We start from the raw sequence: 23,276 nt of genomic DNA, 5'->3' as shown, positions 1-23,276 counted from the left end.
CAGTATATATATATATATACAGTATATAGATCTATATATATAATCTGTAACCACCATTGCATCAGTCTGGGGGATGTAGGAACTCTTCATGTATGAAAACATGGTGGCTTTGTACATAACCATAATAAATCTTCTATATTGTCCACAATCCCTTTATTTGATGGGTTTGGTCCTCGTCATATCCTCAGTCAATAAAACTGCATCAAGTATATGTGGAGAAGTTTTACCCATAGTAACCAGATTTTTTATTTCCTTTCACCTATGACTGATTGGAGAGTGATTGGCATCTGCAAGCCACTCCTTCAATTCCCCTTAGGCTCCATTCACACCTGCGTGTTTGGAAATCTGTGTGTTTTTTCACGTGCTCCTACGCAAGGACAAAAACGAACAATTTTTAATAGACGCATCATTTTACGCACGTTTGCGGGTACGCAGTCAGAATGCGCAGAAATCGTCCAGAGATTTGCGCATTTCCTTTTTTCCGCATTGTTGTATGCGCGTATGAACGTGCAAGTGTTAATGAGCCCCATAAGAATGTATTGCTTTTTGTGTTTAATGCTTAGCTTTGAACCAGGCATAGATTTTATATGAAAGCTCTGCAAAGTATCACAAGCCACAGACATGTATGATTTTTGTTCATATTACAAACAAAAGTAACAAAAGTAACCCCAAACTGGACAACATTTACTTTGCAAAAGCACTGCGTATCATTAGTAATTGTAATTTTTTTCCCCCATAAAATACCGCTTTCACCTTTTTTTATGCTTCTTTGTATCTCAGTGATGATGATCTCCACCAGACCTTTTTTTTAACAATTTCCTGTCTATAGGCTGACAGTCCATCGCTGGCTACACATTATTTCTCTAGACTGACTTCCTGATAGTATTACAGCGAACCATGCCTGCACCATGTATGTCCACACAGTTATTCTCCAACAAATGTTAAAGGGTGACATCACAGCTGAGAAATAGTTGTCACCCTATAACAGGAAATGCCTGAACAACGACCTTTATGGCGGAATCATCAGGGATTATTTTAATGCTCTATCTTATATGACATTTTACCATTTGGGTTTAGATCTACTTTAAGCTCCACAATCTGTTGTTTCAGCAACTGTCAATTTGCACATGGACAGTAATAACATGTACAGTAGTTAAAGAAGAACTTTACCCATATCGTTGAAATGACAACAAACATACCTTTAGAAATGTTTAGTAATGACAATCTACAAACAGATACTTCTAGATAACTGCCGGGTTTTTATTTTTTGCATACTTTATTTTTCTTTTCTTCCCCACTCTTCTGACAGTGGCCATTTTTACTAAGGGCAGATTTATATATCTGCCTTTACTTCCTGGAACTATGGCACATATGACTAGGACTTGTGACCATGCACATCATTTCAGGGGAGAAAAAATGCTTTTCCCTGAGATCTCATAAAAGTACAGATGAGATTTCCCAGCAATGCTCTGCTGATGCAACCTTCCCAGGATGCATCGCTTGGGCACAGATTACATCCTTAATGCCCACGTGGACCAGGAAGTATAAAACAGTATTTGTAAGTAAAAGCAAAATATGTTGGTTTAACTAATGAATGTTAGATGATTTCATTTCAGGATGCAGAGCTGAATGCTGATGTGATTTTTAGAGAATGGGGGTAAAGGTCCACTATAAGAGACAAAGTGTGCTATAATAGAGAAGGGAAATAAAAAATAGCATGCTTGAATATTTAGTTTAGATACAACAGAGTGAAATCAGTTGAAGAAAACTTGTCTGCACCTGACTTAATCAAAGAAAAAAATGTAATTAGAATTTTAGAGGCTCAAGTGGAGGTCTATTAACATATTTTATATAATAAAAGAAAAGCAACAAAATTATTGGTCTTTTATATCATGTTCATTAACACAATGTAACCTACCTATTGTGTACTTACCATTCAATCAAAACTTCTATTGTATCAAAAGGACGAAAAAGAGTGTGATCAGAAAACAACACAGCTTCTATGCCAGTACTACAGGCTACAAACACACACAAAAAATATCTGTATGTTTATTAGTACACGGGAATCATCAGTCCATCATTAAAGGAATGTTTCTTTTTAAATCCCCTTTCAATAAGCCCCATATTTATATATCTTTTCTGCAACATTCTTACAATCACCCATTAGTCAATTATTCACCCTGACATTACTGGCTGTTGAAATCAATTGGCAATCCTCTGCAGCAGCATTGCTGTATATAGGACCCTAACTCAGGACAGATTGTGCTGCCTTTATCTGCAGCGTTTGATGGTGTCATAAATCAGTATCTGTGCTGCCTGTATCCTTGCGAGCCTCTGTCACTCTTTCTATCATGTATGGGTTTAACTTAAAGGGCATGTCCACCTTTATCTGATATCTTTTCCTCCTGTTAACTAGCAGAACAGAAAGAAGCAGCACCAGAATATTCCCACTATTCTTTGCAATAAAGGTGGGATTGTTACATATTTTAAACATTTTGATGCAATTGTCTTTTTGCTTGTCCCTAAATCTCTGAGAAATTGTCACTTTCTGGGTATGAGTGTCGCAAGAAAAACAAAGAAGCAGGAAAGTGAGGACTTTTTTGTGTAAGGCAAACCTAAAGAGTTGGACTCCAATGGAGGGACTGACCACGTGCCATGGCCACTCAAATACCTCCTGCTACGGACACTGTACAGTAAATGGTACAGGAACAAGGTCACTTTGAGGAGCAAAAAGGGCATTTACCACATGGACATGAAGGAATAAGGGCCCACTTAAGAACACAATGATAAAAGTGGGAAAATGAGGGACTTTCTCAGTCCATTGGGGTCCAAGAATAGCAAACAACTTATTTTTTGCCCCTGTGGACTAAAGGATAGTGTAACATTGATTCCACAGTTCACACAAATGTCTTCAAAAGATGATTCGTAACTCCAGACACAAAAATAAAGCATTTCCTATTGTTAGCGAGTTTATGGGTATGGTGTGCATTTTATTATTGTACTAGTGTGCAATTTGGCTGATGGTGTCCATCTGTCAGAGTGTAAATGGTATAAATAAAAGATACAAACCACTAGTGACGCTAGCTTACCAAGAAATGAATTTAGCTAATCAGAAGTTTAAACCGTCTTGACTGGCAGAGGGTTGAGGAGAAGCCACAGGTTTATGGGTTCTAGGAATCTGACTCAACAGGGAGTATTCTGGACCTCTGCAGAGAGACCACTGCTTCCACTGAGAGCAAGGAGGTCTTTCTCTGCAGCATTCAGGCAGGGGACAGGCTTTCCACTCAGGACTTGACTTCTTTTATGAGAAAACAAACTGTAAAACTTTTTAAAAGGGCTGGTAACGCATAAAGTATATGTAAATAGCAGTAGAATTCATCATTAAAAATCTCAAATAAGCTTTAACTTGTTAATAACATTTTAATAGTCATATTCAATAAGTCACTGTAGTAAAGTGGAGCTAGGCGGTAGAAACGGCAGCGCACATTAGGGGTCCAGGCTTCAGCACACGCCATTTTGTAGAATACTTTTTACAGGTGACAGAGTGATTACAAGCTCCTCTAGAACACAGCAATTGCAGCTGAAATGTTAACTCTAACCCTATATTAAATTGTAATTTTAACCTAGTCTCTATTCTAACCCCCTAAACTAACCTGGGAGTACATTCAGTGCTGAAACTAAACACACAATCTCACACCTACAAGGCCAACTGCATGTGGAAGAAATGGTCAGAAAAGGGAAAAGGGTAGGTAATGCCCTAGAACTGAGAAATGTAATGTACATAGGGCTGTACAATGAATATGTCACCTATGAACAACAGAGGCAGCCATTCCGTGGGCTGTACCAATATTTGAGGAAGTTTGAATATCAGTTCAGAAGTAACCAATGATCTCACATGTCTTGAGCCACCCCACAATCTGTCACAAGACAATTGTCTCAGCCCTTAAAACAGCCTCCCGATGCTTTATTCCCCATGTAGGCTCCTAGCATAGGCTAAACTATATAGCCAGAGCAGTCAGTACTACTTCACTGGGGACTGCAGTGCTGGGGAACCAGTAAAATGCATTTAAGTACCTTAAAGCGGACCTTTACCCATATCTTTAAAATAACAACAAACACACCATTAGAAATGTTTAGTAATGACAATCTACAAACAGATACGTCTAGATAGTTTCCGGCTTTGTATTAATTGCATACCTTATTTCTCTTTTCTTTCCCAGTCTTCTGACAGTGGCCATGTTTAATAAGAGCAGATTACTAGCTCTCCACTCACTTCCTGGAACTCTGGCACCTGTGACAAGACATGTGACTAGGACGTGTGACTATGCACATCATCTCAGGGGAGGAAAATGCCTTTCCCTGAGATCTCATGAGATTACAGATGAGATTCCCCAGCAATGCTCTGCTGATGTAAACTTCCCAGGATGCAACATTTTGACACTTACATCATTTGTGCCAAAACTGGGCCAGGAAGTAGATGAACTCTATTTGTAAGTAAATAAAAAACAAATTTGTTTAAGTAATGAATGTAAGATGATTTTAAATCCGCATACAGAGCTGCATGCTGCTGTGAGTTTTAGTAAAAGGGGGTAAAGGTCCACTTGAACTATTAACAAAAATGTATCTTATTTGTGTTCCCCCTACTTTACAACACACACAGGGGCCATGGGGGACCAAAGTAGCCACCCTCTGGAAGGAAGGACAGTGTCCACCAAGAGATGATTTGAGGATCTGCAGCCGAGTGATACATAAAAAAGATACATTTTGTTAATAGTTAGGGTACTTGAATGCATTTTAAAGATTTAACCCCTGAGTTTAGCGTCACTTAAACCTGCAAGCTTTTGTTTGAAGCAAAAGTGAGAGCGCATCGATTTCTATTGAAGCCCGGCCTACACAAGTCTCAGAAATGAGCCATATCATAGCAGCTTTGGCACATCTCCCAAGGCTTCGGGAACAAGAACAAAACATTGAATTGCACTATTTTTTCTTCATACTTATCTTACACCATTTGGTAGCCACACTTGTCATATAAATCCAGATATAATTCTCCTTTTTTCTGTTAAGGTAAAGAAAATGGACGTGTAAGGCTGTTACTGGGAGCCAAGCTTTGGGACTGCTTTAAATTCTCCCCTTATTGAGTCTGGGCTGAAAATCATTCAATTCTGCTGAGGACACACAGGCAGTGTATATAAATATCCCTGACTCTCCAGATAGCCGGCAGATTTATACCACTGCCAAGCCTGCAGAAAATTGACTTGCTTCATGGAGGCAGGCTATTGACACATTACCGCAAGGAGGGTTAAGAGAGAAAAGAAGCGAGACCGGCTCCCCTCTATTATACGATAATGTAATCAGCAGTGTGGGAAATGGCTGTGGGTAAAATGGCATCACTGACATTTATATTAGAGGATATTGATGGTAGGAGCTGTGACCGCATCTATCCTGCCTCCCGTTTTCCAGGGATTGACACAAAAGCTCTTGTTGGCTGCCTCTCTCTCTCTCTTCCTCCCTTCCCTTTCTCCTCTTCCTCTAAGCTCGCTTGCCTGACACTGTCACAGCAGATAGGTAATTGAAAAATGGATCTCACCTTTTCAACAAACAGGAGGGGTTCAGGCAATTACTGCAGGGGTTATCTACTCAATCTCCAGCCTCGTCTCTGAAAGAGATTCAGAGGAAATTGAATTTTACATGGATCTTTTATTTTACCTGTTTTTTTTTTTCTTCTTTAGCAAACAGATGCTAAGGAAGGAGAAATGGAAATACAGAGAAAGCGAGAGAGGGGGGCGGGTGGCTGACAATGCAGAAGTCTGGGATATGGACTGTGATAATGCTGCCTTGGGCGGCAGGGGACCCTGTACAAATCCCCCCCACCCCCATTTCAATCAGTGGCTAAAAGAGGTGAACATTCGTCGCGTTGCCCTTGAAACCTCCATGGCGCGCATGAGTGGAACCACTGCCACTTTCATTCACAGACGTAGCAGAAATGATCTGCAACACAGACGTGCGATGTGCTGATGCCTGTGGGTTATTCCTCACGCCGAGTTCATTGTGATTGGGACTACGGGATCATTAAAACTGAGATGAGATAGGACGTTTCTGCAAGCGCAAATTATGCATCACCTTAACGGATTCTGATGCCGTGCATTGGATCATTATTTACTGCAAATATAATTACCGTGACAGGCAGAAGGAGGATGTTAATAATGAGCATAGAAATAGGCAAGACTAATACTACAACAACTTAAAATTATAAGTAATAAAATTGGTCATCATGCTTTAAACAATTTTTTTTTAATGTTAAATAAGTAAAAAATAATGGTACTATATATCTAACATCCACCAACGTTTTGTCATTCATCAACAGGGCATTCCTCATGTGTGGCAAATCAGGGTGAAACTGAGATTTGATAAATATGCTCTGTATATATATATCATAATGAGCCGATAGGTCTAATCCCTTCCACCAGGGTTGCCTTCTTATTGTTTTACAGCAGCCCTGATGTGAACTTGTGTTCTATAATTAAAAGGATAGAAGTAGCAAGGAAGATACTGAATGCTGGAATGGCTTGATACATATAGCAGTAACTACAGATAAGCCCTAAAATAGCCCTAAGCCCTAAAAAGCCCTAAAAAATTTTGTCCTGTATGGTTTTTATTTGGGTAAAAGTGTGACCGTTTAAAGCAAACCAACTAGATTTTTTAGAAGGAGTAACTGGTTATGGTCACCTACATATTCCTTTCAGTACAAACTTCCTATTATGGTCAACTGATACAAAACTGAAAACTGCTCTGGTTAATTTATAGCAAGGGTGGGCATGCCTAGGGGTAGCCAATTCCTCCCTAAAGACGCCGGGACACAGAGGAAGTCCAGCACAACATAAAGACGGCTATAGACTTCCAGAGTGTCCAGACGCCAAATCCAGAAATTTGAAACAATAACAGCAACCGCTCCAGTCAATTTATAACTAGTAATAATGTGCACATGGAAAGTTGTCCCAGACCAAACACAATACAAAAAAAAAAAAAATCCCACCACACTTACCAGATACCCATTAAAACACACACACATTTGCAAATGTATGTGGAAACCACACAGACTTGTCAAGGGCTCTTTGTGAAATGTGGTCTCTAACTCTAGTCAAGTGTTTCTCAACATTTTCACAGTCACAGCACCCTTTAAAAGTGTGCAAAATATCAGGGCACCTGATCTAAAATGTAAAAATGTAAAAAAAAAAATGACATGTGGCCCTCCAAAATCCATACCAGAACATTTGCCCACATATGGGTGTGCTATAGATTTCAGGGGGAGACTCAATGCAAAAACCAAAAGTCCTCCCCTTTCACATCAGAATTTCTCCTTTCACGTCAGAACTCCCGTTTACATCGAGCCTCCTTTTATATTACGAGTCCCTTCTTTCACACACTGGAGCTCCCTCTTTTCACATCAGAGCCCCACCTCCACATCAAAATCCCCCCCGTTTACATCAAGAGCCCTCTTCACATCAATAGCTCTCTTTACATTAGGAGCCCTCATTACATTAAAAGCCCTCACCACATCAGAAGCCCCCCTTCACATTAGGAGCCCCATTTCACATCAGAGCTCCCTCCTTTCAGATAAGAGCCCCTCTTTACATCAAGAGCCCTCTTCACACCCAGGGCCCTCATCATATCAGAATCCCCCTTTCACATCAGGAGCCCCCTTTCACATTAGAGTTCCCCACTTTCAGATCAGAGCCCCTCTGTACATTGAGAGCCCTCTTCACACCAGGAGCCCTCATCATATCAGAAGCCCCCCTTCACATCAGGAGCCCCGTTTCACATCAGTGTCCCCCTTTTACATCAGAGTTCCCTCTTCACAACAGGATCACCCTTCACGTTGGTGCACCATGCAAAGGCATGATGCTGTGCAACAATTTTGAGGCACCCCTGAAGGAGCCAGAAGACACCCCAGGGTGCCACAACACCCTGTTTGAGAAAGGTTACTCTAGTCTATGAGAGTCTCCATCTTGGAACATATAGAACAATGGATAAATTGATTGCAAGCATGCCTGGAGGTAGGCCATTGCTCCTTAAAGGTGCAGGGACACATCAGAGGCCCAGCACATCACAACCGCAGCTGAAGACCTGCAACGTGTCAATGTGCCAAAACCAGCAAACTGAAACAAAAATGGCAGCCACTCCAGCCAATTTATAACTTGCCTTTAACAGTAAGGTGCTCATTGAAAGGGCTTTTTGCAAAAAAAAGAAAAAGCAAAACTTTCCCAACACACTAACTAGTCAGAAAAAAAAACAAATTACACTGTCTAACATGTTGCAACTAAAACCTCAGTTTTTAATGCAAATTGTTAGATAGGGATGAACCGATTGATTTAGGTCCAAATTATCAGGTTTCAGATCAAACAGATCACTAATTCCTATATTTCCTATTACTAAGCTTGGCTTATCCATTTTTACATAAATGGCCTCTTTCACACCTCTTTTAAAGCAGTCCTCCTCCCTGTCTAGGATGCGTACTTGGCTGTCTTCAAAGGAGTGACCTTTTTCCTTTAGATGTAGGTATACCGCTGAATCCTGACTAGAGGGTTCGGCTCTTCTATGCTGTGCCATACGCTGGTGTAGCTGCTGTTTTGCCTTTACTTATTTCTTACAGATTTACCATGACCTAGATGAATGAGAACCTTCACAGACATATATTTTTCTAGGAACTGTTGAATTCTTAGTGCTAGTAATATGAACAAATTCTGTAATTTAGTCACATGAACTTAACTGAAGGCATTTGATAAAGTATTGTTCAGGCACTGAAATTGATTGGCTGGCTCTGTCTAAATGTCTTTTCCCTGAGCTCCTTTGGCTAAGGACCGATGGTCAGATGCCAGCATTTGTTCATATTAAGGGCCCATTCACACCAGATGAGCTCCAATGCAAGGCAATTTGCCTTGTTACGGACGGGATCAATTCACACCACATCGTTACGATGGGAATGCAATGGTGTGCACTGAAAAAAAGCGCAGAGAAATGCAACACCGTACAACTGCCTCACACACTGCTGTGCTTGTAGAGTTGAATGAAATGTCACTTGTGACATTTAATAAAGTTGTAAAAAAAAAAAAGAGCGATGTGCTGGGATCAGTGCTTCGGCACTGTGCCACGGCACTGCACACCAGATGCTGGTTTTAGTTACAATTTCTTTTTTTCCACATGCTGGTCCACTTTGGTACAAATGATGTAATGTGCCTAAGCGTTGCAGTGCATTGCTGGGAAATCTTATCTGTAATCTCATGAGATATCCGGGAAAGGCATTTTCCTCCTCTGAGATGATGTGCATGGTCACATGTCCTAGTCACATGTGTTAGAGCTCCAGGAAGTAAAGGGAGATATAATAATCTGCCCTTAGTTAAAATGGCCACTATCAAGAAGAAAAAAAAATAAGGTATGCAGAAAAAAAAAATCCTGCAATTATCTAGAAGTATTTGTAAATTGTCATTACTAAACATTTAAACATTTCTAAAGGTGCCGTTGTTGTTGTTATTTTAGAACTATGGGTATAGTTCTTTACATTTTAAAAGTGCATTCAAGTACCCTAACTATGAACAAAAATGTGTCTTATTTGTGTATCACTCAGCTGTAGATTTCATGCACAAGTATTCAATCCACAGACATCAAGGCAACTAGTATTTTCAGAAGCAGGCTACAATAGCAGTATGCAAAATTCTCTGTGTTTAGCTTCAAAGCTTAAATGAGATTGAGTCACATATAGTTCTCCCTCTAGTGGAAAATCCACAAATCTCTATATTTAATAAACTAACAAAAACATGAAGAAGCAAAAAAATTGAAAGTTATATCCAAAAATTTGGTTTAAGGTAAGCACTGAAATACTAACCTAAAATATCTGCTCACTGGAAATATATTCTAGTTTCCCCTTAAGAGAAGCCTGCCCGGTAAAGAGGGCAGAAAAGGTTTTTGTCTGTAGGCTCCACTGATGTTTATTAAACCCTAATGGCAACAAGTTACAATTAAAAGCAACATATTTCTACAGTCCTATAAAAGAACATGTATTTTGCCTACTTCCCAGCCATTAAATGCAAAAAGACAAACACATCAAACACACTTTTGAAATACAAGTAAGATTGACCACATTTGAACAGATGACAATCCATGTTTTGCCAAGTTCTGCCTGTTTAAAGCCTTGATATTTGGATAATTCTGCAAAAAATCTGCCTATTTTGTAGGCCGTTGCCACCTTTTTTTCTCACTTTGCTCAGCATCCAGAGTTGAGAGGTTGAAAAATGTTTTGATGTATTCATCAAAAGTCATCGTTCATTGTTTCAAATGTAAATTCCATGCAGTTGTCAGGAAGTCACCTGCTGTACATGCATTTAGCTAGCAGCTAATGGTCCTGTAGCACAGCTAGCTACATGGATCATGCTGTGCATTGAATTATGAGCTGTGAATCTCACTGTCCGAACCTGCTCACACTGCTCCTTTGGCATCATGTGCTCAGATTTCATTCCTTATCTTCATTTCCCGTGCTTAGTCCTCCTGCACTACAGGCTCCTTCTCAGAGTCCACGCACCTGTATCATGTTGCCCCTTTTGCCCTTAGGCATCTTGCACACCAGTTGATTACACCTACCCATTAGTGGATGTCAGCACATGTCTCAGTTGGCTGAACTCCATTTTTAATAGTAATGTGCCCAGTTCTCAAGCTGCCCATTGTAGAGTTTGCTTGGCTCAGGGGAGTGACAGTTAGCTGTTTCTCATATTGACTTTTGTTCCGGACTCTGCTTGCCCTGACTTCACTTTTAATCTGCCTGCCCTGACTTTGATTTTATCACTGACTACATGAATGTTCTCCACTCTAGGTTCAGAGGAATATCTCTGGATATCCCTAGCAATAATGTCTAGCAATATTCCTTAACTATGCATCTGTCTCTTTCTGGTACCAACTAACCCCTAACTATTTATAATAATTCTGGCTCAGTGTCACTGTCCTCTGCCCCTGCAATGCTAAACCACCAAATAGCCACAACCTGACCTTGTGGGCCTAGAACCAATCCCGATGACACCTGAGGATCCACAATTGCCCCCGATGGTGGTTTCTATAGGTGGAGAGGGATTCAACAGCCAATATAACCATGCCTATTTTCATGACAATATTAAATCTGGGCAGGACATCTGATTACCGCACTATTAAACCTAAAATACATAGTATGTTAAACTTAAAGGTAATAATATCACTTACAAATATGTAATCTCATAACTGCATAATACTTAAGTTTAGGGGGTTGATTTACTAAACGCAAATAGGCTGTTCACTTTGCAAGGTAATTTGCACTTTGCAAGGAAAGGTTCCCTTAGCTTAGTGAATGAAAAGATCTGCTGTCCTTGCAATGTGAAAATTCCCTGGCAAAGTGAACAGCCTATTGAGATTATTTTACTAAAGACGTTAAGAACTTACCATCTTGTCTTGAATTTTATTGTAATTCTAATGCCTTCCTTATAGTGTAAATCTTGTATAGTAATAATAATAATATTAGTTATTATTATTATTAAGCTGTTTGTTTCTATGGGCAGTATGTTAGCTGTGTGTACGAGAGCATTTCTTAACCTTTTTTCAGTCATGGCACCCTTTAAAATATGTACATTCTTGAGGCACCCCAGTCTAAAATGTAAAAAATTTAAATAAGTTAAAAAAAAGGGGATCTGAGATGGATTTTAGTGTAGGACTAGAGATGTAAAATTTCCGGAAATTTTGAAGCCATGAGGGAAAAACGTTTTTTCCCCTGTTTTTCCCCCCGGAAAAAACAGGAATTTTCGGGGGAAAAAAAATTAAAAATTCAGAGTGGAGTATTTTTACAAATTGAAAGTAATTTGGTTACACTAGGAACGTGAAATGCAGTGTGTATACAAGTATCATACTTGAAATAAAAGTACAGCTTATTCAGTACATAAACTAACCTTGCTTTTTAAAATTGTATTTTTTTATTACAAATGGAATAAAAAGGATTGTATATGTTAATAACATTTCAATTATACATGAGAACAGGTAACCACCCCCTTTCCCTCAAAAGCAAAAAAACAAGCAAGAGCATATTTGCAAATTGCAGCTTTGCTCTCAGCAGAAGTCGCACTGTGGAAATGTTTCCAAACTCTAGAAGTTGGTCTCACCATTTTACTGAGAGGAGGAAAGAAAAACCTATTTACTGACCAGACTATAGGTAAACATTATACTGTGATGGTGTAGAACATTATTAGGAATCATTTAAAGGTTATAAAGATACACTAATTTGTCAGACAAATGTTCCCTCTTACCTGTCAATTAAGCCCTGAGAGGACATAAACTATTCTAATCTACTATCATACCAACAATGACCCAGCTGTAGGAAGTACAAGATAGAGCCCACAAGCTAACTAAACTGGCGCCTTTCCTCTGCAGTGCCCCTAGTGGCAGAAATGCATATTTATGTTTGAGTTTGAGAAGTGCATTGAGAAGTACAGTGTTACTGGAATTGTATTCCAGGATGTGCTTGCCTTCAGCTGAGAGAATGTGCAATAATTTAAGACTGTACATAAAGTCTCAGAAATATTTCATTAAGGTCTTCATGTTCTATAGTTTAAATACCATGTCAAAGATATATTATTTATCATTGTAAAAGAACATATTCCACACTCCTTTTTTTAATTTAAATTTTTCCATAAAGAAAACAAAAACGGCTTTGGAAAAAAACGGGGAAAAAAACCTGTTTCTTTCCCCAATTTTTCCATTTTTTCCCCAGCCCTTCCCATCTCTAGGTTGGGACCCAATGCAAAAAAAAACAAAACTAAAGAAAAGTGGGGTTCCTCTCTTTACTTCACTTCAGTTCCCCTATTCCCATCAGAGTCTCCTCCTTTCACATCAGAGTCTCCTCCTTTCACATTAGAACCCCCCTCCACATCAGAAGCTTCCTTCACATCAGGAGCCCTCCTTTACATCAGAGTCTCCACCTTTCACATCAAATCCACCTTTACATTGGGAGCACCCCTTCACATTAGAAGGCCCCTTTCACATCAGGAAACCCTCCCCCCGCCTCATTCCCTCCTTCATATCAGAGTCCTTCCTTACAATTTTCAATATAGAACGGCTGCAACAGCATGGCAGAGGGTGGGAGGCAGAGCAGGTCGGATTTTCCATCCTCTTCTGAATTCAGGGGGTAATCCTGGATGCCCACCCTGGAGTAGCATCATGAGTTTTCATGGTGCTGGTGGTCGACCTGCCTGCACCATGGAGAGCTTGACTCTCCATGCAAAAATGTGAAGGCACCCCTGGCAAAGCCATTCAGCACCCCAGGGTGGCTTGGCACCCTGGTTGATAAAGGCTTGTTTAGGACAATAGGGTTGATTTACTAAAGGTGGAGAGAATGTTCAATCTGAAAAGGAATTTTCACTTAGCTTAGTGAATGTGCTTAAGATTCACTATGGAAAGAATACCCAATTATATCCAGGTAAATTTAAAAAAACAGGGTTTTTGCCTACACATGATTGCATGAAAGAAGTCAGCAGAGACTCACTGAATTCACAAAGCTAAGAAAAATACCCTTGCAAAGTGAGCATACCATACACCTTTAGTAAATCAACCCTAGTGCTTACTAAGGATATAACATCTGAGCTTCTTTACCTGTAAATGATTACATTTCCTTAAGTGGCCATAGACTCAAGATGATTGCTGACAGGCCAGATATGGTCAGAGTAGACCAGAAGATATTCCAAAGTTACCTGTAGCTTTTGCAAACACCTCCTGGCTATTATTCTCAGGGGAACAACTGACTGGCTGGGTTTAAATGATTAGTCCTTTGTTCTCCTGAGATAAGGCAATTTCCAGAGTTCCACCATACATAAACATGCATGCTCATCAAATATGAGTGTGCATGTTTACAACTGGTTCATTCATATCAGTCATATAGTGGTAGGACCTGCCATATAGTAGACATGTGCGATTTGTTTCATTCCAAATTGACATCCGTACGAATTTCCGCATATTCAGACATTTAGAAGCATCTGAATTTTTGAATGACAGAAATAATTAATCCAAACGAATCTGAATGTTTTTGATAACGAAATTCGGATGCATCCAAAATGTTTTCAGAATGTCGTTCAGAATGGAACAAAGTAGCGGAGAGCTGTGTGTTATTCTGTGACAGTTCTCTTTGTTGACATTTGGAAGCATCCCGAATGTCAACAAAGTGGCAGAGAGCTGTTACAGAATGCAGAAAAGTTTTTAATTGTTGGCAGTCCACACAAACAGGATTCCCTTACCAGACCCTTAATCCACAGCCTGGCAGAGCAGGCAGGCACTCCCCCCTGCACCATACCAGGCCACATACCCTTGACATGGGGAGGGTGCTTTGCCAGCAGGGGTCCCCTCTGGCAAAGCACCCTCCCCATATTGAGGGCATGTGGCCTGGTATGGTGCAGGAGAGGGGGCGCACCCTCGTCCACCCCCTCGAGTTAAGGGTCTGGAAAGCAATTTTAGGGGAGACCCCACACTTTTTTGTGGCATTGGGGTCCCCCCTAAAATTCCTACAAGACATAAAGGGTCTGGTATCAATTGCCAGAGGGAACCGCACGCTCTTTTTAAAAAACAATTCTGTCAAACCTTAAAAACAAATGAGGTAAACATTTAATGTCACTTTTCTGCAACATAATTATTAGGGATGCACAAATACCGGTATTTTGGTACAGAGTATGAGTATCGATAATTTTTTTTCGGTACTCGCCGATACCAATTATGGAGTAACGGAAGTCCCATTCAGGAAGCCAGGTGGCGTGTAATGACTCGCCACCTGGCTTCCTGATTAGCCGGGAAGCCGGGCAGCGTGTAAAGAGTCGCCACCCGGCTTCCCGATGAACAAAAAAGTCCCCTCTTACCTTAGTATGTGCAGCCTGTCATCCCCTGGGGCCTCTCCAGCGAGAACGCGGCCTTCGTACGGTACCGAGCCGGAGCTGTCTAGCCGGCCAATCAGGAAGCCGGGCGCCGTCTAATGACACAACGCTCTGCTTTCTGATTGGCTGGGAGGCCGGCTCCATGCTCTCTTGTCATGAGAGCATGAAGCCAGCTTCCCGGCCAATCAGAAAGCAGGGCGCCGCGTCATTAGACGGCGCCCGGCTTCCTGATTGGACGGCTCGGGCTGGGTACCGGACGAAGGCCGCATTCTCGCTGGAGAGGCCCCGGGGGATGACAGGCTACACATACTAAGGTAAGGTAACCTTACCTCACGAGGCCAGCTTCCGGTCAATCGCGAAACCGGGCAGCGTGTAATGACGCGCTGCCCAGCTTCCTGATACCGGAAGTACTTGTGCTAGGCATCGGAGCATTTGGCCGAGTACGAGTACTTGCCCAAATACTCGGAATCGGCACCGATATCGATACTAGTATCGGTATCGGTGCATCCCTAATAATTATCGTTCTTAACTTAATTATTGACAATTTCAGATGCCGAAACGAATTGACTTTTAGACCCGAATCCCAAAGGCATAGTCTGTTTTCTTTCAGATCTTGCACAATTAAGCCTTTTCTACCAAACATGTCTGTCTATAAATATTCTGTGCATATTTGTGAATGGACCATTCAAGAAGCAACAGTCACTGCTTGATTGTCAAAAATGTGCATAGCAAGTACTTTAAGGGGTCTATTCACGAAGCTGCCGAAGGATCTGGCCGTAGCTTCGGCCGATCCTTCGGCTAGCTTCGGCCCCAGGACCCCTTCGGTTCAGTAGAACCGAAGGGGTGCTGTACGGGCTATTCACAATAGCCCATACAGCTCCCGATCATGGCCGAGCAGCTCAGTCGAGCCGATCGCATATGCATCGGCTCGGATGAGCCGTGCAGAAAGCCGAAGCTGATATTCTGACATCGCTCGTGTCAGAATAAAGAAAAAGAAAGACACAGCAGTGTTTCTCTCCTGGGCGGCCGGGAGCAGGAGGCTCCCAGAGCGCCCTGGAGAGTTTTTTTTCTTTTTTCTTTTACAGCAGCAGAGCCCCCGGACAATAGGAAACTATTGGGCGGAGCTAGCTGTCACTGCTAGCTCCGCACAATTGTTTTCTATTTACTTTTAAAAAGGCATAGTGAATAGACCCCTAAGTGTTTATTCACTACCATATTGTCACAACTGGTCTTCAAAATACTAACAACGGTTGTGAAGACTGGGCAATGTATAACAGACCTTACACAAATACATCATTAACACAATAATGCATAATAAAAAACAAAATAAATAATAATGCATAATAAATGTATTCATGCATAATAAAATAAATAATAATGCATAATAAAAAACATAATAAAAAACACAATAATGCATAATAAAAAAGAATATCAGAAATATTGAAGAATAACAAATGGTTTGTATAATTGATATAACCTAGTATAATATACAATAATGTGTTAATCTATAAAAAGTAACATACATTTTTTTTAACAGTGCTAGGATATCCTTTCCTCTAATCATGCTAATGACATCTGCTAGAGAACAAACACCACTAATAAGCGTGATCTTACCTTTCATTTTCTCATCCAAAGTGAAGAATTATGGAGTGCATTTCCTGAAACCCTTTCCTGCAATCTTAATCCCATTCTACGACTTCTGACTTTTAATGATTTAACATAAAAAGTATCTCAGAGCATTAGGAAATGTGATCTTTTTTCAGACCACATGTAAACTGTGTTTTACAACAAGATTAAAGCAAGATTAAATGAAGGCAAATCATCATACTTTGAAGTTTCTATATAAAAAACACATTTTGCATTTTCAGGCTCTCTACTGATTTAAGTGAAGCGAATAACAGGAAAGGTATACCATTCAATGTTACGTGACTCCTTGGTCCAAAACAACTCCTGATTACAATGCTTTCCACCATCCACAATAGAAACATTCATGAAGCTGGTACCATGGATTCACTGCAAGTCTAAAATCACAGAACTTACTGGGCCAATTGCAGGACAAAAGTATTTATTCATTTAGAATAAATGTTTGTGTCTCTGTTTTATTGTTTTTTTTAATTTTCAGGAAAGAAGTGAGAAACCCCTTGGGATCAATACTTAGCTGGAAAAGGTTGTAGTGTTGTATATTGTCAATGATCAGCTGTTTTGTAGCCTTAGAGCATCTCTGGGGTAATTAGAGGTAGAGCTGGTCTCATGGGCAGGCAAAAGTAGGCAATGACTCCAAAAAATAGATTATGCCCTCCCTTCCCCCACATAATTCTTATGTAGATATTATTTTTATTTCATCCATAGAAAGGATTCCCACCCATTAAATACACAATGTGCTATCGTGCCTGGCACCAGCAATGAATAAAGGCCCTAGTGCTTAAAGTGAGATTAAACCCTCAGATTTTTTTACATGAAACAATACTGTAATGTGTGCCTTACTGTAATCCATTGTAGTTTCCCTTCTCTTTGCTGCTCTTCCTTTTAAATCTGTATCTGTTCTCATGCTCTGCAGAACTTCTGTTTTGCAGCAGACTGCCTTGTCTGAGGAATAGATACATGGTGTCTGTGTATAGGCTTGTAACCTGAGCCAGCACTACAGGGAGAGGCCCTGAGCTGAAAAGGGAAGTTCTCACCATGAGAAGACATGAGGATTTAAAATGAAAAGCAGCAAAGAGAAGGGAAACAACCATGGATTACAGTAAGGCGCACATTACAGTATTGGTTTATGTTAAAAAATCTGAGGGTTTAATGTCACTTTAACATCGTTTTAATATACAACAATTACTGGCTTCTGAGACCAGGCCAGGTCTAAAATAACTAGCAGCTATCTCAACTCATACCTCCTTGGAGTTGCCACATGGCACCAGAAGAATTGGTTTAAGTGCTGAAGGAGAACATGTGTGACTTGGCATAAGTGAAGATATGAAAGGATTGGTCCTTCCAACCCCCACCAATCTTTTGCTCCATTGAAAAAATGTAGGTATAGCAATTCAGTACATAATTCCCTTCTTAATTTTTTAGGGTAAAGATAAAGAACATGTAAAAAAAAATACTTTCTTTAGTTAGTAAATATGAAATATTGCAAACAAATATTATGTAGGGTTTTTTCAGCCAGCAGATGGAGCTGTAGTTTCCTTTTCACTTAAAGGGTTAGTTCACCTATGCAACATAATTCCCCATGCATTTCCGCATCCGCCACACTTTATAAATAACTGTTGTCTTCTTAAAAAAGGTGCACCTTTTGCACGCCATACCTGTAGTAGATGCATGGTCTGCCCGCAAAAACCCCTAGGTAGGTGACCACCCTCCATGCTGTCTCAACAGCAGGATGCATTGGATGATAGAAGTACACCCCCAGTGAGTGCTCTGACTCATTCAAACACTACATATGCTCTCTATTTCAGCAGCAGTTAAGCTCAGCGTTATGTGACAGAGGGAGAGAGCACACTGCACATGTGCCGTGTTTCAACAAGCCAGGGTACTTGTTCCTTCTGTGTTGGGGATGCACTTCTAACGCCCAGTGTGTTGGGAGTCGCCTACCAAAGAGTATGGAATGCAAAAGGAGCCCTTTATATAAAGTGTGGGGGATGGTGTAATGCATTAGGGATTATGTTGTAATCTAAAGTTTAACTTACCCTTTAAAAAGCATGATTATTTTTTATCTGTGTGTAGAGAAACATACTGTTATCAGAGCTCCAACAAGTCAACTGAACAGTGACTCCTCCATAAGCAGATGGTGGAGTCTGGGGTTTCTGTTTGTGTTATCTCTGTAGAACTGTAGTGCTCTGTGAATCCATTGTCATTATTTAATGTTTTTTTTAAATAAAAACATAGATTACATATAGAAACCATTTTAAATAGGTTCATTTCCTAATAGGTTGGACTTGATGGACTAATGTTTTTATTCAACCTCAAATACTATGTAAAATGTGTAAAAACTTAAGCTAAAACAAACTAGCATACATTTAATCCCAGGCAAGTAAAGTTTCCCTTCAAGCAATCCGGGCCAATTTAGATTGTCTGATTACTAGCAAACAGTGAAACCCTGCCTTTTACCTTTGACTACATCAAGAGATTGGTTAGACGTGCCTTTTGCAGCTAGGGTTCCGTGGAACCATAGTGTTTGTCAGAAGTTACAAGGGGTTCCTTAATCAGTGAGCAGGAAACCCTAGCAACCTGTGGAGACCTGAACATTATTGCCCGGGTTCCTCCATGGTGAGAAGGTTAAGAAAAGCTCCTTCAAAAGTTTGAGGACGTAAGCAACAAGTAATAATCACACTATTAAAGGTTCATTTTTTTAAATTCTGAAGCGGATATTTGACTTTTTACGAGGGGGTAAGTAGAGATCTGGATGGAGGGAGGTCTGTGGATGTGGTATATTTGGATTTCGCTAAGGCTTTTGATACGTCTCTAGTGTCTACTGTGTGGTAGTGCCGGCTCTGCTCGCTACCACACAGTAGACACTGCTCTGCACAGAGTCGGCCATCGGCATAGCGGACCGGCCCGAACACAATCAGGTTGATTGTGTTCGGCCCGGCCCAGCGGGCAAGTGCCCGGTTTGCCCTATGGCCAGTCTGGCCCTGTTCTAATGTTAGACAACTGCCCAGGCCACTAGCAAACCAAATGATGGAGTAACTCTCCCCAAACATATTTCAGCAGCATAAAGCACATAAAGTTGGGAAATGCATCTGGTAGAGAATGACACCTTTGTTATGAGAGATACCTACAACTAGAGGAAATGTCGCTTTGTGGTCTTCCAAACATATGAGAAGCCAACAGGTGATTTAGTGGTGTTTGCACTTAAATTAAAAAGTAATGTTAATAAACTTCAATCTTTCATCAAAATAAAATAGAAAAATTCAAGTTTTTTTTAATTTAATGAACGGTGTATTTATGCTTTGGACACAATATCTGAAATGAACAGACAAAAAATGTAAGATGTTTCAATAAAGCTTCTTTTTCTTGAGATAATTTCTGTATGTATTTACTGCATATTCCCTACTGCTGAAAGCACACATTGGGCTGCTGAGATCCGTTCCTGACCTCCATCGTAAATATTAAGTTGTCTCGTGTCGTGTTTTGTTAGAAGCACCTGCTAGGTAATGGAGGACCAGAGAAAATGTAACTGATCCTCACTAAATCTTTAACAACAGAGTCACAGTAACCCCCATGGAGATGACTTAAAGGAAAGAGCCCACAGATGGCAATGGGGGTGAAGTGAAAGTTGCTGGGAGAATTGTAAAGTCTCAGGTGCAAACCTGAAACCATGTCAATCACTTGACATGTCCCCCAAAAAGGCACTGACACTACAGTCAGATGCAACACTGGTTTACTTGCCTGTTTATATACCACCCTGAACATCTCTAGTCATTTTACAAGCAAATATATTATCCTTAAAATAAAAAATCTTAAAATTATGCCATTTTTTAAAACATTTTGGATCCATTTGGAAAATGCGTGCATTAGATGTTTAGGCTTAATTCATTATCAAACACAATCAAATTCGCTTGATCAGATCAGTGAAGGAAACATCTCGTATTGGTTCCTGTGTTTTGCTGCGCTTAGCTTTCTGCCTTATGAAGATAACCAAATTCACAGATCCCGACTATGTCTAATTTGCATCCAAATCTTCCAGCTTTCTCTATTTTTCATCTAACATAATGTATAATTAATGTGCTTGCTTACCATGAGTTTTATTTTGCTTTTCATGTAAGCATGAAATCCTCAAATTTATTTTACTGCTTATTTTCAGTATAAAAGAACAGTAGTGATGCTATAAGAAGTTTCTGTTTTTGCCAAAGCTGAAATGATGTCAATTTGTTGCCAAAATGACATTAATCCATTGTGCAAGATGGCACATATGTGAATTTCAAGAATAAAAATAATTTTTGTTAAAAGAAGTTTCTGTTTTATACTCATGAAACATGAAGGATATTATTTTGCAGTGGGCAGTACAGCATTAATACGACCAGTATGTTCATAGTTATGATAATATTCAGACTGGGGTGATTAACTATTGTGCAATAGAAGGGTTGCAATACTTACCTTTCCAGACTTTTGCTGCTCCCTTCTCCTTCCTGTGCAAGACATGTGACTGAATGCCTAGGCACTGAGCACATAGGCACATTGCTTAAGCCCTGATGATTCCTGACCCCCGAAAAACACATTGGAGGCGAATGTCTTCCTGTTGCTATTTGTGAAGCCAATAAATAATTTTTGAACTCTTGAGACGATTACTTGATGTTCTTTCTCATTCTTTATTCTTGTGGATTTATCATTCAGGGCATCTCCTCCCTTTGGAGGACACCCCTATTTTGTAAAGAGCCATCAGGCCCAAATATTGCTCATATACAACTAGAGAAAAAACCCTGACAAAGTTGTTAATCCCCCTATATCTAAAGTTAAAAAAAAAAGAATTAAAAGTTTAGTTAATTAGACTTAAAGTAAATACATCTTTTCTGAAAACAAAGAAAATGTAAGACATTGCAGTTGAAGCCTCCATTACAACATATTAAATATTTAATTTGATTTTTGTTTTAGTTTAAAAAATAATAATCCATTGATGTAATACAGTTATGGCTGTCACTAAACTGTTTTAGGTCACATCTGGTCAGCGAGCAACCATATTACATCATATCATATTAAAGGATTTCACTTTCAACCAATGTTACTTCACTAAAGCATTCACTGCCGGTAAGAAAAAAAATACTGCTAGCTTTGGTTACTGTGACAACCTGAACTTAATTTGATGATGCCTTTAAATATATGAGAACACTAGTACTGCAGCTTAGAAGAAAAATAAATATTTTGTGTTCAGGGGCCGAAAAAAAATTACATCGCCTTGTTATTTAAAAAGCAAAAACATGAACCAGGCGGGCTGTCAGTTCGGGTTATAAAAACAATTGTTCATAGAAAAGTTACGTCTAAAGTGTTTTTGCAGCACTTTTGTCACAGTGGGAATACGCTGTTTTACATTTTCTAAATCTCATCTGAAAGCAGCAAAAATGATAGAGGATTTAATATGAGACTTATTAGTCATTTTTTTTTTTTGACATGCGGCTGTTAATAGACTGAACATATGTGGCAAACCTAATTTTGTTAAGTCTTGTTACAGAAATATATCACAATCGTGTTATTTTTATGATATTCTGTGAATAATTCATTAAATGCGGTGCAAACATTTACAATGGAGCTAAAATGAGATCTGTAAGTGTCTGGAGCATTAAATACTAAGTAAATTAAATTGCAGTAAACCCCTTTCTTTAATAGAGAAGAAAGCCTTGTTCCTGGCAATTGTTTTTTTTATAGAATGAAGCCTAAATTGAAACTTTTAAAGCAGTGCAAATGTTTGTTTTAGAACTAACAGAGGCAAGAAAATGAGTTCAGGATTATACGGCAGTGAAGAAATAAAATCCAGGAGCTAAACCCCATCCCAACAGATCCAAGCGTGGGAGGAGAGCTCTGAATTGTTTCTAGCTCAGCCTTTTTTGATGTTTTAAACACAGATAAACCCTTAAAGTAAGTTTTAGGTCTCAGGGAACTCATGCTAATAATTGTTATGTCTACAGCTCATGGCACAGTAGTGTTGATATATAATAATATATATAAGAATAAATAAAAGAATTACGGATGTGGTGTGATTTAATATAACAACATTATTTTCACTAATAATAATAATAAAATTAAACAAATGATAATCAATGGCCAGAAAAGAAACACAGACAGTGGTGGTCATTTGAGATGTGCCCCCTTACATTGGTGGACAGTTGAGACATGCCCCCTTACATTGGTGGTCAGTTGAGATCTGCCCCCTTACATTGGTGGTCAGTTGAGATCTGCCCCCTTACATTGGTGGTCAGTTGAGATCTGCCCCCTTACATTGGTGGTCAGTTGAGATCTGCCCCCTTACATTGGTGGTTAGTTGAGATCTGTGCCCTTACATTGGTGGCCAGTTGAGATGTGCCCCCTTACATTGGTGGTCAGTTGAGATCTGCCCCCTTACATTGGTGGTCAGTTGAGACGTGCCCCCTAATATTGGAAAAGGGCACTTAAACTGGTGGTCATTGTAAAGAATGTTTCTTACATTGGTGGTCAGTGAGATGTACAGTATACTCACACACACAAAAAAAAAAACTGGCGCCTTTGGTTGTTTATTGTTCAATCAAATCTTCACAGGATAATCTTAATTGAGGAAGGCAGCTACCCATATCCTCATTTCAAATACATGCAAAAAAACACACACAGTGGACAGCGCCCACTCTATGTGAAGTATGTTTATGTCAATGAATATATAAATATGGTTAAAAATACTCA

The sequence above is a fragment of the Nanorana parkeri genome, unplaced genomic scaffold (genome assembly GCF_000935625.1).
Source record: "Nanorana parkeri isolate BGI_ZX_2015 unplaced genomic scaffold, ASM93562v1 scaffold1382, whole genome shotgun sequence".
In the NCBI taxonomy this organism is placed as follows: Eukaryota; Metazoa; Chordata; class Amphibia; order Anura; family Dicroglossidae; genus Nanorana; species Nanorana parkeri.
Note: the sequence above shows the minus strand (reverse complement) of the source record.